Raw genomic sequence first — 16,754 nt, forward strand, 5'->3', positions numbered from 1 at the left:
ATGTTCACTAGATTGTATTAGTGATTTTTGGAATTTTATCCAATTATATTAGTCATCTTGGGTTGGTAGAACAAAACAGCACAGGCTTCGAGAGTTTAGTAAAAGGAAGCATTTCCACACAGTTGCAGAAACTTCATGTCTGTATTGGATATTTTCTCATTGCTTTAAGAAAATACCCCCAAATAGAAAATTAAGGAAGGAAGGGAGGTGTAACGTGCATTCTTCCCCTCAGCATGGTCCCAGAGCTGTGTCAGTCCCAAACGAACTCGCAAGACGCTATATTAATTATGAAGCTGTTAGCCATTTGCTATGGTTTCTTAATGACTAGCTCTGACTTAATTATTAACCCATAATTATTAATATATATTTTTACAAGGACTTATCTTTCTGAGGACACCATCCTGACGAATCCTCTCCTCCTGGGATCACATGGTGACTCTCCACTTTTGACTACATTTTGCAGAATCCTTGACTCCTAGTTCTACCCATCCTGCTTCCCTATTGGCCAACACTGGTTTATTTATCAAGCAATCAGACAAAACATATACACAGAAAGACTTTCCCCATCAGGGAGAGAAGGCTTAGTTCATTTAGAGTTTAAGATTATAGTTGGTCACAATAGGGAAGATCATGGTAGGAGCATGAGAGAGCTGGTTACACCATGTCCGTAGACAGGAACTGCAGAGAAATGAATGCTATTGTCTAGCTGGTTCCTTCTTTTCTTCCTTTGTATTCATGCTAGAACCTTTCCCATGAAATGTTGCCACCTTCCTTCCTTATTTCAACCTGGCTGCAAATGGGTATACACAGAGATGTGTTTCCTAGATGATTCTAATTCTAGTGAACAGTACAATGCCAAAGCACTCTCAAGTTCTCATGTTGATGGAGGGCCCTTTGCTGGCTTGTAGAAGTTCCTCTTTTATTTTTTTTGTAAAATTAATTTCTATTTAAATTAAAAACAATCTTATTTTACATACTAATCCCAGTTCCCTCTCCCTCACATCCTCTCATTTTCCCCCATTCCACTCCCCCATCCACTCCTCATGGAGGCTGAGGCATCCCATGGAGGATCTTCAAAGTCTGTCACATCATTGGGGCCAGGTAGTCCCTGCCTGGTGTATCTAGGCTGAGAGAGTATCCCTCCATAGGGAATGGGTTCCCAAAGTCCATTCATGCACTAGGGATAAATACTGGTTTCACTGCCAGCAGCCCCATAGCTCCCCATCTGACACCCACGTTCAGGGGTCCTGGTTTGGTATCACCACTTGCTCAGGTTGGTTGTTCCTCTTCTTGCTGTTTTCCTCTTTGGATTTTTCTCTGTGCATGAGGATAAAGGAGTGACTCCTGGTCCCTTCTTACATGGAGATCAAACTCTTTTAGATTAGGCCTCTACCCTTATGATTGTTTTTTAAACCTTGGCTACCTCTAAAAGCATTAGGTATCCACATGTGGTTTCATTACAGCTAAGGACTTCAAAGTATGGGTTTGGAGGGAACCATCTGTCCACAACACGGGTTTCTTTTCCAGATTATATAATTAACACTCTGCAGAGTGCTCCATTCTTTTAGGTGCAATCAGTAATAATACAATGAAGAAGGATGGAGGGTTCATTTCATTATGAATTTGAAAATCACCATGCTTTGGAGGTACACAGTGTACATGGGATTGGCAGACTTCCATTCATAAGTCTTGGGCTATTGAGAGAAAAAGTCCCAGAGTTCCCAAGTTTGTTCCACAAATATCTAGAACATGACCCAGAGGAATTGGAGGTGGGGATGTTTTCAGGAATGAACACAAAAACAGCTTTTTGCACCAAAATGAGGTAATGAATAAAACAGTTGACTTGGAAGGGAGAATGGAGGAGGAAAATGACAGTTAAAATAAAGTGTATGCTTCTGGAGGGACCCTGACCCTGGACTATTCTGAGACTGGGTCTCAGGGGAAGAAGTCACTACCAGTCCCTTGGTAACTTGGAAAATCGATGTGCAGGAAAAAAAATCATACTTCAGTATTTCTCCAAATCCCTGGGAACAGTTCTTCTTACAGAATTTTTTTTAACTTAGTGTGGACATTGAAATCTTTTCATCTTTTCAATTCTACTTTATTTGCTTCTTAGACTTCCAAATGCAAAAGCATATCTTCCTGCGAAGTATCCCATGGAAAGCCAGGAATTTGTCAAGTGTTTGTTGTGGTCAGTTTCCTCAGACTTTAGAAACACTGTATGTTGATCCCCATTTTGGGTACAAGGCTGTAAATGTCTCAGTATCTTCTACTAGAGATGAAATCACTAGCTGTAAACAGCCTTTTTAGAATGGTTTTTTTTTGTGAAACTTTTCACATTGAGAATGAAAACATTGTCACAGGGAATCTCTGAGATGCTGGGCTGGTACATCACCGTTGCATGCTCTCTTCAAAGACACAGGACTTTAGAACTTAATCGCCACTTGGGCTATCTTCTAAATACCCACAGATTAAAAGACTGGCCGTCAGGTGGACAAAACTCTAATGTGTGGCACTTCTAGCCAAGGACAGTGGTCTATTTCTCTTTCTCCTTCCATCTCAGGTGTTGGGCCCATCTCATGGGCTACTGTCATGATGTGTTGCCTCAGCAAAGCCAGCTAATGCTCATGGAGTAAAATATCTGAAAGTGTAAAATTAAATCTTTTGCTGTTTTAAAATTAACATACCTGTGGTGTTTTGTTGTAATTCCAGGAATTTACTAACACAGAGTCAAACTCTGATGGAACAGCAAGTCCAGTAGTATCATTTATAAAGTACTAGACTGGGGAGGAAACCTCCATCACCCTGACTTGAGGATTATTTTTTCCTGATAATGGAAATCAATTGCTGAGGTCATAGGTGGGAACTTTCCACATACATCTTTACAACTTGGGTTCATATCAACTTTTGAAAGAAGGAAGGGAATTTGAATAACATTGCTCTAAATAGATTCTGCAGAAAATTTAAGATGAACTTTTTTTTGGGGGGGGAGGCACATGCTTTAAGAATATTTAAAATATGGATCCGAAACAGGGTAGAATAAAGGTTTTAGACTTTATACTCTCTTGAATACAAAATATCTCTTATGCAACAAAACATACTTTCACTTTGACACCTTCCCTCAAACATGTGATAGTTTGACTAAGAAATGTCTCCATGGGCTCAGGCATTTGAACTCTTGGGTTCTAGTTGGTGGCATTGTTCTGGGGGCTGAGATTCTGTGGCCTCGATGGAGGAAGTATGCCATTGGGATTGGGCCTTGAGATTGGACAGCCTTTCCCTACTTCCTGTTTGCTTTCTTTGCCTTGTGCAGGTTGTGCCTTGAGCTCTCAGCTCCCTGCTCTCCACCATGCTTGTTATCGGCTGCCTGCCTCCCCACCAAGAAGGCCTCTCACCTCTCTGGAGGTCTAAGCAAAATGAAACTCTTTATTCTATAAGTTGCCTTGATCTTGGTGTTTTATCACAGCAACAGAACAGTAAGCAATATGATGCGTTTTTGAAGTGGTTTATTTTCAATAGCAATTTTGATTGGTGATTCCTGATTCGTGTTTTTAACTTAAGAGATAAATTTTAGTTAGAAATGCTTTATCTGTATAGTGAGGAAAAACTGTCAGATTTGCTTTGCTTTGAGTTTAAATAGTAGTAGTATTACTTTTTAAACAGATCACTGTGGTAATTGAAATTCTTAAAATATCAGAACTCCTTAATATATTGTTGCTACATGGGCATGTCAAGGCATGTTGCACCTGTTAGGCATATTTTCAGGACCCTTTCCATTCAAAGCTCATAGCTGTGGTGATATGCTGTTTATGATCTAACAATGATGGAAGTGGTGGCACACACCTCTAATCCCAGGACTCAGGAGACAGAAGCAGATGGATCTCCTTGAGTTCAAGGCCATCCAGGGCTACATGAGAGTGAATCAGTCTAAAATAGAAGCAGAGCCCACGCCTTTAATCCCAGGACTAGAGAGGTGGAAACAGGAGTGATATGGCTGGGCAGAGAAAGGAATACTCGGTGGGAGGAGACAGGGGATTGCAGTCTGAGAATTTGTGGAGGCAGGGTCTCTCCATTTCAGTCGAGGTAGAGGTAAGAGCTAGTGGCTGGCTGCTTTGCCTTTCTTATCTTCAACTTGAACCCCAATATCTGACTCTGGGCTTTATTATTAAGAACATGGGATAAAGCCCACATGCTCCTTGTTGTCAAGCAAGATCAGGAGTGGTACTAGCAACATCCGTCCTGTCTTACCAACTCTGCTAAGTATGTCAGTCAAGCTTATTATATAGCAACTTAGGCTTCTGGAAACTCTGTGATTCGAGTAAGCATAAAGACAATACTTTATGTAAAGCAAAATAAAGCAAATCAACCATTTAAACTACTGTTTGTGGTTTTTCTTGGGTCCTTGGTTCTTTGGATGTGGAGTTGGCACAATGATGTAGAAAAGATGTTCACTGCCAATATCCATTATATTCAGCATAACTAATTACAGCTGTAAGTTCAATTTCTTTTCCCTTCTATGCAGTTAAGCAAAAGCCCCAAAGTATACTGTAATAAGGAAGAATATGTGTTGCATAGATGTTTATAAATTACTAGGGTTTTTTACTGTCAAACATGAGTGAATACTCAAAACACCTATTTTGTAAGATTAGGGTAATTGCAGAAGGGGAAAGTAAAATTAAATCCACTTGAATTTCCATGTCAGTAATGACTAGAGGGAGGTTTACAGCAACGTAACTAAATAATTTAATACAATGCTGAACTGTTAAGAATATGCTTTCAATTTGTTAGATGATAATGAGACACAATATTTCTCTAAATACCTTTACTTTTGATAACAGCCAAAAAAGTCTAAAAGCAATCAGTGTTCATGCATTTTTTTAATCAAAAACTAAAAGAAACAACTTTAAATAAGTCTAAGTGACACATCATAGCAATTTTAATATTGTCAAAAACACAGTATTCATTGTTCATTGGTTGGTGACCTAATCATTATATACATGTATATATTCAATTATTTTATACTAATAAGAACACTGTGAAATTGGAAGTTATATTATTCTTATATTATCACAGAGAAAGTGGGGACAGTGAAGTATTAAATGACTTTTCTAAATTATAAAATGTGATGGTAAGTTTTAATTGTCAGCTTGACACTACCTTGTATCACCTGGGAAGAAAATTTTAATGAGCCATTATCAGTGTTGGGTTTACTTGTAGACATCATGTGGGAAATGACCTTAATTAACTAATAGATGGAGGAAGACTTATCCCTCTATGAGTGGCTCTACCCCTTAGACAGTGTGTCCTGCACCGTGCAAGAGCAGGGAGACTGAGCTGCTTACTTACAGGGGAGGATGTAAACACTCATCTCTCCCTGTACTTGACTGTGGATGAATGTGTCTAGTTCTTTGTAGTGTCTGCCTTGACTTCTATACAGTGAGAGACGGTAGCCCAGAATTGCAGGCTGAAACAAGCCCTCTTCTTCCCTACGTCTTCAGAGTATTTGATCACAGAAACAGAAGTGAAACTAGGACACACAGCTAGAAAGTAGACTGTCTAGTATTTCACACCACATAACCTGCCACTACAGTCTCCTGTTTGTTTAATGTAGTACACTACTAAAGCAGTAGTGACACTGTTCCAGATTCCCTCCTTTCCCTCAAGTCGTTAAAGCAACTCAGTTAATCCACTTATCTCCCAGGAAGCAAGTACCTTTATCAGACATAGTTCTCAGTGGAAAGCTCTGGGGATCCAAGAACTTATGTGACTTGTTTTCATGGCAGCCAGTATTGATGATGTTCACTCATGCTGTGAAAATGTGGTTCTGGCATCTGCTACATGGCTAGTATTTCATTTATTTATTTATCTATTTTTATGTATATGTGTATTTTGTCTGCACCATGTACATACCTGGTGCCCTGGGAGCTGGCTAGTCTTTTCAAAGAGGAGAGTTAATTTGGTTGTGTTCTAGAATAGGTAGTTGACAAGGGTTGTTTAATTATGCTTTTGCCTTTGAATTTTTGCAGCATTTAGGTGCTAAAAGCAATGGAAAAATCTTTTACTGAAACCATTAGTCCTTTTCCTTTTGCTAATAATACAATAACACAGAATGGGTCAATAGTAAAGAAAAAAGGGTAGGCTTACAGTGTAGGAGATGCAAGTCTTGCCTCCTCTTCCTCTGTCTCTGTCTCTGTTTTTCTCTGTGTATCTTTTTCTCTACTTCTAACGCTGCAGGGCTTCAGTGACAGAAGCAGATCCCTAATGACCTATTTTAACTCTAAGCACCTTCCACAGAACCTGTTTATGAATAAAAGTTTTCAATCTCCTAATGCCTCTTGCCCAGATTCCCTTTTAACCCACAAAGTCTTGGCTGATGTTTCAACCACATTCAAACCATGGCTGTTTGCAAACTACAGCTCTACCTTATGAGAACAGGTGAATGTGTATTTATTTGGCTTTGAACTTTTGGGAGGAGTCATTAAATTAATCATCATTACTATGTTATTGAAATTGCTTCTTCTCTAAGCACTTAATACAGATAAGCCACACTGTGTGTTCATTGATAATTAAATATGTACTACAGAAGAAGATGGTTGTGACTGTTAGTTAGCCATAGGACACATCTAACAGGGTTTGATTATTTCAGGAAATAGGTATAGTCACTAACACATTCCCAAGAATCACTTTGCCGGTGGTGAAATGTGAATGGTAAAAGCTCTCATATCTGCGGATGCTATGTAATAGTTACAAAGTAGACTTTTCTATGGAAAATTGTTGTGGTAGCCACTTACACACTGTCAGTGCTGAACAATTCTGTAATAGGAAGCTCAGTGATTCAGGCTCAAATGAAATCACTCCAAGATTTCTTGCTTATGCTTCACCCCCTAGCTATCCTGTAGATAATTGTGACTTATTCCTCTTTTAGGTATTGGGTTGTTTTGAATAAGAATGACCGCCATAGGTTCATATATTAAAATGCCTGGTCACTAGGAAGTGACTGTATTTAAAAGGATTAGAAGTATTAGGAGGTGTGGCCTTGTCAGAGGAAGTGTGTCACTGGGAGTGGCCTTTGAGGTTTCAAAAGCCCAAGCCAGGGCCTATTTTCTGCTCTCTCTTCCTTTATTTCTTCCCCTCCCCCTCTCTCTCTTCTTCCCTCTTTCTCTCTCTGTTTGTGGATCAGGATCTTGCTCTCAGGTACTTCTCCAGCCCCATACCTGCCTGATGTCATGCTCCCTGCCATGATGATAATGAACCTCCATAACTGTAAGCAAGCCCCCAATTAAATTCTTTCTTTTACAAAATTTGCCTTGGACAAAGTGTCTCTTCACAGAAATAGAACAGTGATTAAGATAGGTATTTACCTAGGTGTTTTCTTTATTGTAGACCTTCCCTAATTATAGACCTCAAAATGGTAACTTCATCTCTAACCTCCCAATTTCTATATCCACATTATCAGTTTTACTATTTTTCTTGTAATTTAGCCCTTCTATATCTTTATGATCTTACTTTCTTTTCATATGTAATGGTTATTTCATATTTTACCTAGAAGCACTGGGTAGAGACTGTTTCTCCTGATAGGAATATAATTCCCATGAAAGCAGATTTCATCACTTTCCTCTGGTATATATCACTCCTGCTTGGAAGAACACTGCTAAATGAAGACCCCACTCAGTTTTTGTCCCCTATTTGTGTGTATTCATCCATGTACACAGATTTTTGCTCCAAGTCAGGTATTATATGGAAAATGGTACTACATAAAAATAATAGTGACACACAAATTTCTACTGAAGTGTAAAAATTTGCAGCCTATCTTAAAGTTAATAAGTGAATTATGCCACTTCCTGATGGGTATACCTCTGTTTTAACTAAGCATAAGACAGATTTCAATTTTCACTTTCTTTAACCTTTGTGTCCAACAGAAATGAGAATTCTTCTTCCTTGTTTTCACCATGAAATCTTTAAAAGTCTGTAGAATGAAACTGAGGAAGACTCTAGAACATGGAAATATTTTCCAAAAATTTGAATTGAAAGAATATTGTGAAAACCACAATCCTACCCATAGCAGTTACAGAAGAAATTCCAATCAGTATCTGCAATGACTTCTTGACAAAACAGGAAAAACATTTTCGAGTTCATATGGAAACACACACACACACACACACACACACACACACACACATACACACACACACACACACACCATGGATAGCCAAAACAATCCCAGACAAAAATGATAAAGTTAGAGGTGATAAAATACTTTATCTCAAGTTATATTACAGATCCTTAATAATAAAATCACCTGGGTACCCACATAAAAATATGTAATACTACACTATGTGTAGTAGTGGCATTGCAGTTATTGGAAACCAACTATCCTCTGTTTGGATTTGATGTCTCTTCAGGAGAGACTTCAAGTAAGGTACTGTAAATTCAGTAAAAATGCACAGCTCTAGTAATCACATGTCCTAGGGGCAACTTATTACTCTTGTTTAAACTGACAGATGTTAACCTGCCTTCTAAACCTCAATGCTCGTCATCTTAGACAAATGCTATATTCGTACTCAATCAGAGAAATCTCTCTTTTCAATGCATGTATGTGAGTATAAAGATGGTTGTATGCTCCAGGCATTTTGAATAGGCTATGATTGAGTGTTCAGCCCTAAACGAGACCTTATACCGCCTTTTCTAAGGCTCAGGGAATATTGACACAGAAGGGGAAAAGCAAGTAGGCAGGGAGAAGTGTGACAAAATGCACCTTCTGGGCATGATGCAGCCATTGCAATTATGATTTCATAGTTGCTGTGGTTGTCTGCATTGTGCCTGTACATGACTGAGCTTGTCAACAGCCAGTCAAGAATGGAGAAGGAGTTTATGGTATCCTACTCCTCTCTTTTGAATTTAAATATTCTGAAAGAGGGAAATGTCATTATTTTTAGGAATATACAATCAGATTTTATTGATAATTCCTGTAATGACAGTGTTGGTTATTCTCAACTTTAAATGTAATACTACCTAGTATCACCTTGGAGCATGTCCTAGTAATTCATTGTCTAGACAAGGCTAATGTAATGGTTTGAGTGAAGCTTGGTCTCATAGACTCACAGGGAGGGGCGTTATTAGAAGACATGACCTTGTTAGAGTGGGTGGAGCCTCGTTGGAAGAAGTGTGTCAATGGGCTTGGGCTTGTCGGTTTCAGATGCTGAAGCCTGGCCCACTGTGGCAATCTTTTCCTGCTGCTTGACAATCTGGATATAGAAATCTCAGCTTCCTGCCATTATCACAATGGACAAAACCTCTGAGTATGTAAGTAAGCCCCAATTAAATGCATTGCTGTGATAAGGGTTGCTGTGGTCATGGTGTTTCTTCACAGCAATAGAAAACTTAACTAGCACAGTTGACCCGGGTACATGTGTGTGGTAGATTGTCATGATTGTTAATTGATGTAGGAAGACCTCAGCTGAATGCAGGGTGGCAACATTTCACCGTTTTAGCTCTGAGTGATATGAGTGGAGAAGATGGCGGAGTACTAACCTGCTAAGCCAGAGAGGGTCTATGCACTTACTTCACTGTGGACACAGTGTGCGTAGCTGCTTTGAGCTCTTGCCACCGAGACTTGTCTTCTGTGATGGACTATAGCCTAGAAACATGAGCTGAATAAACCCTTTTCTATTCTGCATTGCTTTCTGTCAGAGTTCTTTGTTTTCTGTCATAGCAACAGACTCAAAGCTAGGATGCAACAGATAAGGAGCTAGGATAATAGCCTTTTAGGTTAACTTTGAATTTTAAGTCGTTGATCAGTATTAGCTATTTATAAAACAAAGTCCCGCAAAGCTTAACTTGGATAGAAAGGCACAAATGAGACAACATTGTCAAAACTAATCAGAGTTATTAGAATTAATGAGTGATTAGTGTAAAATCTTAAGTGAGAATACCATTGAGATTAAACCTATATGCACATATTAATATTGTTCTCCTTCATAATCTGTCTTGTTTACTTCCAGGTAGGTTTGTAGGCTGTGTGCACATTATTATATTTATTTTCAAGAAAGCCTACTGGATCAAATGTTTCCTATTAATGACATTTATCACAAGTTGAGTTAGTATGAGAGCCTCCTGTGAAGACTATAGGGAAAACCTTCTTAGGCAGGCTGGTGGGAGCTTGATTTCAGAAGAGCAGCGTGTGCCTTTAATTGCTGAGCTGTCTGTCCTCAAGCTTCTCTTTGTGTCCAGAACTTCCCATTTGGTATTTAATAACCAATTGTGGATCTTTTCTTGTGGGAAGAGAATATGCTCCTGCTCCCAGCATTCTTTTGTTGTCTGTATTTCACTGGACAGAGTTGAGGTCCTCCCCAATGTGAGAGTTCCCCTTTCCATGTTAGAAAGTGTACTGGTATTCTTCAGGTATTATTTAAGCAGCTGTGACGGTGAGATTTTATGGGACTAGCTTCTCTGACATGTATGCAGACTGAGTTGGTTGCATTTATACATCTAGAGATATGTATGTGTGCATATGGGTTTGTGTGCATCTGTGCGTGTGTGTGTGCATGCACATGCGAGTATGTGTGTGTGTGTGTTTGGTTATGCAAGTGTTTGTGCATTACAACAATTAAAGAAATAGAGGCCATGTGTTTACAAAGATCAACATGAGAAGAGTTGGAGGAAAATGAAGGGGGAAAGTGTTGCATTATATTTTAATTTCAGAAAACTAAAAAATAATCTATATATTCTTTTTTATGAAAAATGTCTTTGAATGAATTATTAGGGAACATACTTGAGTGCTCTCAGCATCGCTTTCATATCCACTGTTTGGAAGAACTTAGGCAGCAATGAGAGGTCAAAAGATGAAAGCCCAAGGGACCAATTATAGGAAGGTTGAGGTATTAAAGTCATGATGACCTGAATTTAGGTCACGAAAGTAGTGATGGATGAAGATGTACTGATGATGAGTCATTACAAAGATAAAGGAGAACGATGTAGGTGTTGCCACACAGAATGTGACTGTGGCATATTTCTGGTAGTATAATATCCTCCAGGTTCATCCATATTGCTGACAATGGAAATACTTATTTTCTTGGTGGAATAATATTTCATTGCATTTTTTTGTGTAATACCAGTGCAATCTTAAACAAAGGCACAGGAAAAATTTCAACTTCTTTAAGTAAAAAAAAACACTGCCCAAACTTGGTTATTTCCAGAGAATTGATGCAGGGGGATCTTGGGTAAGTGTCACAAACTTTCATTTCTAAACTGATTAAGTTCTGATTGTCTAACGTGACACGCTGACCATAGTTAATAGCACTATGTTGTATACTTGACATTTGCTAAGACAGTGTATCGTAACTTTCTCCACAATAAATTAAAAACATGCATAATGAAAAAGGTAGATAGTCATGTGTGGTGATAGATATGTAAATTAACATGATCCACACAATTATTTTATGTATATATAATGTAAATATGCAATTATATATGTATTTGTAAATGTACAATTAAATATACATAATTTTACTTACAGATTGTTCTTCAAAGAGCTAAAACTTACTAGGAAGGGGATTAGAGAAAAGGAAAATTGGCATAACTCCCAAAGGATCACATTCTTGGTAGGATGATAGTGTTGAATATCATTCTTGGTAGTATGATAGTGTCACAGAAAGTAATCAAGTATTTGGGATGAATAATGAATTCAATTTTAGACAATTTAACTTCAAGGCGTTCCTGGGACATCTACTTGTCAAGACCTAATAATAATAATGAAGTAACTGTCCCATTTATCCAGTGGTTGTTGCCAGGCCTGGGGCAGTGTAGATTTCTTTGACTTAATGATGATAAAGTGAGGCTTACTTAAGGCAAGTAGTTTGGCATCTGAGTGGAGGCTGGGAGTTGCACACATATATCCTGACTCCCAAGCATTTCTATTCATACTTAGCCATTGGACCACACAGCTTCTGGAGCTCAGAGGGATTGTAGGGATAGAGATGGGTTTTAGAAAGCTATTACTTTCAGAGTGATCCCCATGGTTTTGCAAGGAGATGAGTTTTCCTTGTGAGAGATTATAGAAGGAGAATGTTGGCTGAACACACCACACAACTTAAGCAGAATAAAGTGCTTATAGACATTTAATGTCATGCAATGTTGTAAGACTGCTTTACATTGATTTCCTGTTGCAAGCAAATGGCTTTCTGAATGTAATGATGTGCTTTTCTTCAGTGTGGTTCATCTCTCATCTATTCTTTGGGGATGGAGCCAACTTAATAATACATATGACTAATTCCTTAAGAAATATGGGTAAAGAGGTGACCTTTTGCATTTCCTCTGATGGCAGGTTAAAAAGGAAAGATTGGGGTTAGATGTGTTTCTATTTCCTCATAAAGTTATGACTACTGCTTTATTTCACTTGGCAAAGCTAGATTTATTCACTATTGATCAGCATGAGAGCAGAAAAGAAAAACTATGGGAAATTAAAAATAGAAAAAAACCCACCCAGATTTCTGATGTTACTCTATAGAGTAATTTGCAATTATTATCTTCAGTGCAAAATAATTATATGGAGATACTTATTGCTCTATTGGTTAAAAATTCTTTCCCAATTGTGATAGAAATGACAGTAAATTTACAGGACCTGGCAACCTCCAACATACATCACCACTGACTATACCTTATCTTGTAGTCTTGGGCTTAAATAAAATATGGTATTAGGCATTATTACCATGGAAGGTCAGGGATATTTTTGGTCCTTATCAATGAAGACTCTCTCATTAATTTAAGAATGCATTTAGAATAGGAAATGCATGTTTTCAGGCTTTATTCAGAGGCAGAGACAGGACCTTGGGCACTTTGGACTCAGTGCAGGGTTCCATCATTCAATTGGCTTGGCGTAGAACTTGGATACAAAGAGACTTTTGGCTCACAAAAAATGTAGACTTATTGTCTCATAGTTCTGAATAAGAGATGTACAAATTCCAGGTACTGACAGGACTGCACTGCCCAGGATGGCTGAAGGGAGAACCACTACTAGGGGTGTACACTCATTAGCTTGGTATTGAAAAACTTCAATTACTACGGTGTTTGTTGAATCATCCTCTGCTTTCTCTTATAAGAACACACACACACACACACACACACACACACACACACACAAACACTTGAATTGAAGACCCACTTTGGCCATCCAGAAAAGACTCTCCATGAATTTTAAATATCTGTAAAAATCACTTTTCACTTTTATTTACAGGATTTTTCATCATATAAAGTATCCTGGTTATGGTCTCCCCTCCCTCTACTCTTCCCCATTCCTCTTACTACCCCTCCTATCCAGATCCTCTGATTTTCTGTCTCTCACTTGAAAACAAACAAGCCTTTAAGGGATTAATAATGAAACAAAATCAAACACGGTAAAATAAAATATGCTAAGATAAAACAAAAACAAACATTGAAATTGGACAAGGCAAACACACAGAAGGAAAAAAGAGCCAAGAAAAGGCACAAGAACCACAGATCCACTCATTCAAGCACTGAGGACTCCAATAAAAGCACTAAACTGGAAATCATATCAGGTGAGGACCTGGTGACCTGTGTGGCCACGCTCCGTTCATGCTGTCTTGGTCACTGAATTCATAGGAGCTTTGCTCATGTTGATTCTAAGGGTCTTGTTCTCCTGGTGTCCTCCATGCCCTCTGACTCTTACCATCTTTCCACATCCTCTGCTGTGGAGTTTCCTGAGCCTTGAGGTGAAGGATTTGATATAATCATCCCATTTAAGGATGAGTGTTTTAAGGTCTCCCATTTACTGAGTAACGTCTGGATGTGGGTCTCTGTATTTGTTCACATGTGCTGCAGAAGGAGGTATCTCTGATGTTGATTGAGCAAGGCACTGAGGTCCCCTAGCTCTTAATTAGGGCATATTCACTCAGACTATTGAGTGAGTTGTGCCCACAGCCTCAATGTAAAACGTGAAAGCTATTTCCAATGTTATCTGGGAGTTATTTTGGTAAATGCAACTTTGAGAGCTAGAGCCTCTCTGATAAGTTTAATGCATATGAAATGATAGATAGAGCCGTCTTACCTGTTCTCTCTCACTCCCAGCTTCTTTTTTCCTATGGAAAGACATAGCAAGAAGATGGTATTTGCTGATGTTTGTATCAGTGACTCTCCTTGTGGCTGTGACAAATGCTGGCCACATACACACATAAAGGGGGGAGGTTTATTGGCACACAGGAATATGCCATCATGGTGGGGAGTTATGGTGGCATGAGCCTGAGGCAGCTCAAGTCACATCTGCAGGCAGGAAGCAGACGAGATGAACGCTTGGCTACTCAGGCCCTTCTCCTTTCCGTTACCCACTCTGGGATGCCAGCAAAGCTTTCAATCACTATAGATGGAGAAAACAAGATATTCTACAGCAAAACCAGATTTAAGCAATACATATCCACTAAGCCAGCTCTACAGAAAGTTCTGGAAGGAAAACTCCAACCCAACGAAGTTGACTACAGCCAGAAAAGCATAGGCAATAGATAATCTCAGTTTACCAACAGCCAAAAGAAAAAAAACAGGAGGAAGTCCACACACAATTCCACCATCACCAACCATCACAAAACAAACAAGAATGAGAAATCAATGGTCATTAATATTCCTCAATATTAATTATCTTAACTTGCCCATCAAAAGACACAGGCTAACACAATGGATTCAAAGACAGAATCCATCCTGCTACTGCATACAAAAAACATACTTCATCTTCAAAGACAGATGTAACCTCAGAGTTAAGGGTTGGGAAAGGATTTTCCAATCAAATGGACCCAAGAAACAAGCAGGAGTAGCAATCCTAATATCTAACAAATTAAACTTTAAACTAAAATCAATCAAAAAAGATAAAGGAGGTCATTTCATATTCATCACAATAGAAAAACACCAAGATGAAGTCTCAATTTTGAACATCTATGCCCCAAATACAAAGGAATTAATGTTTGTAAAAGAAACATTACTAAAGTTCAAATTACATAAAAAACCTCAAACATTTATAGTGGGAGATTTCAACACACCACTCTCACCACTAGACAGGACCACCAGACAGAAACTTAACAAAGAAACAAAGGAACTAATAGAAGTTATGACCCAATTGTTTTAACAGATATCTATAGAACATTCCAGCCAAACACAAAAGAGTATACCTTCTCAGCGCCACATGGAACCTTCTCAAAAATTAGCTACATACTTGGCAACATAGCAAACCTCAAGAGATTAAAAAATTAGAATAACTCCATGTACCTTACCATACCACCATGCTTTAAAGTTAGAATTCAACAACAACACAAACTTCAGAAACCCTTCAAATTCATGGAAATTGAATAATGTGCAAATGCACCATTCCTGGATCAAAGAAGAAATAAAAAAATAAACTAACGATTTTCTAGAATTCAATGAGAATGAAGACACAGCATACACAAACTTATGGGACACTTTGAAAGCAGTGATAAGAGGAAAGTTCATAGCACTAAGTACCCACATGAAGAAACTGGAGAATAGTCACACTAGAGAATTAACAGCACAACTGAAATCTCTAGAACACAAAGAAGCAAAGTCATCTCAGAAGAGTAGACAGCAGGAAATAATCAAATTGAGGGCTGAAATCAATAAAATAGAAACTAGGAAAGCAATAAAAAAAATCAATGTAACAAAGAGTTGTTTCCTTGAGAAAAATCAACAAGATAGTCAAACCTTTATCCAAACTCACCAAACAGCATGGTGTGAACATGCAAATTAACAAAATCAGAAATGAAAAGGGGGACATAACAACAGACACTTAGTAAATCAAGAGATTCATCAGGTCATGCTTTGAAAACCTGTACTCCATAAAATTCAAAAATTTAAAGAAAATGGACAGTTTTCTGGATAGATACCACTTACTAAGATTAAATAAAGAACAGATAAGCAATGTAAATAAGCCTATAACCCCTAATGAAGGAAAAACAGTCATCAAAATCTTCCAACAACAACAACAGCAAAAAAAAAAAAAAAGGCCAGGGCCAAATGACCTCAGTGCAGAATTCTACCATAAATTCAAAGAACAGCTTATACTAATTCTTCTCAAAGTATTCCATGCAATAGAAGCAGAAGGGTCTTTGCCAAACTCTTTCTACAAGGCTTCAATAACCTTGATACCCAAGTCACACAAAGACACAACTAAGAAAGAGAGCTTCAGACCAATATCCCTCATAAACATTGATGCAAAAATACTCAAAAAATACTGGCAAATCAGATCCAAGAACACATCAAAACAATCATTCACCACGATCAAGTAGGCTTCCCCTCAGGGATGTAGGGATCATTCAACATATGAAAATCCGTTAATGTAATCCACCACATAGACAAGCTCAGAAACAAAAATCACCTGATCATCTCACTAGATGCTGAAAAAGTCTTTGACAAAATCCAACATCCCTTCATGATAAAGGTATTGGAGAGATTAGGGATAGCAGGAACATACCTAAACATAAAAGCTATATACAGCAAACCAACAACCAACTTCAAACTACCTGGACAGAAACTCATTGAGATTCCTATAAAATCAGAAACAAGACAAGGCTATCCCCTCTCTCCATACCTCTTCAATATTGCACTTGAAGTTCTAGCTAGAGTAATAAGACAACAAATGGAGATCAAGGGGATACAAATTGGAAAGGAGGAGGTCAAACTTTCACCATTTGCAGATGATATGATAGCTTACATAAGTGACCCAAAAAAACTCTACCAGGAAC

General features: G+C 38.3%; 1 long non-coding RNA gene across 1 annotated transcript in view; it reads left to right on the forward strand.

Annotated features, from left to right (window-relative positions):
• Window positions 1–8,829: 8,829 nt before the first annotated feature.
• Window positions 8,830–16,754, forward strand: part of LOC121137410 — a 30,956-nt gene continuing 23,031 nt past the window's right edge. Inside the window, exons 1-2 of the long non-coding RNA XR_005874645.1 lie at window positions 8,830–8,874; window positions 9,197–9,303. This is a non-coding gene — a long non-coding RNA (uncharacterized LOC121137410). The remainder of the gene's footprint in view (window positions 8,875–9,196; window positions 9,304–16,754) is intronic.

Source organism: Mesocricetus auratus, unplaced genomic scaffold, assembly GCF_017639785.1.
Source record: "Mesocricetus auratus isolate SY011 unplaced genomic scaffold, BCM_Maur_2.0 Super-Scaffold_2245, whole genome shotgun sequence".
In the NCBI taxonomy this organism is placed as follows: Eukaryota; Metazoa; Chordata; class Mammalia; order Rodentia; family Cricetidae; genus Mesocricetus; species Mesocricetus auratus.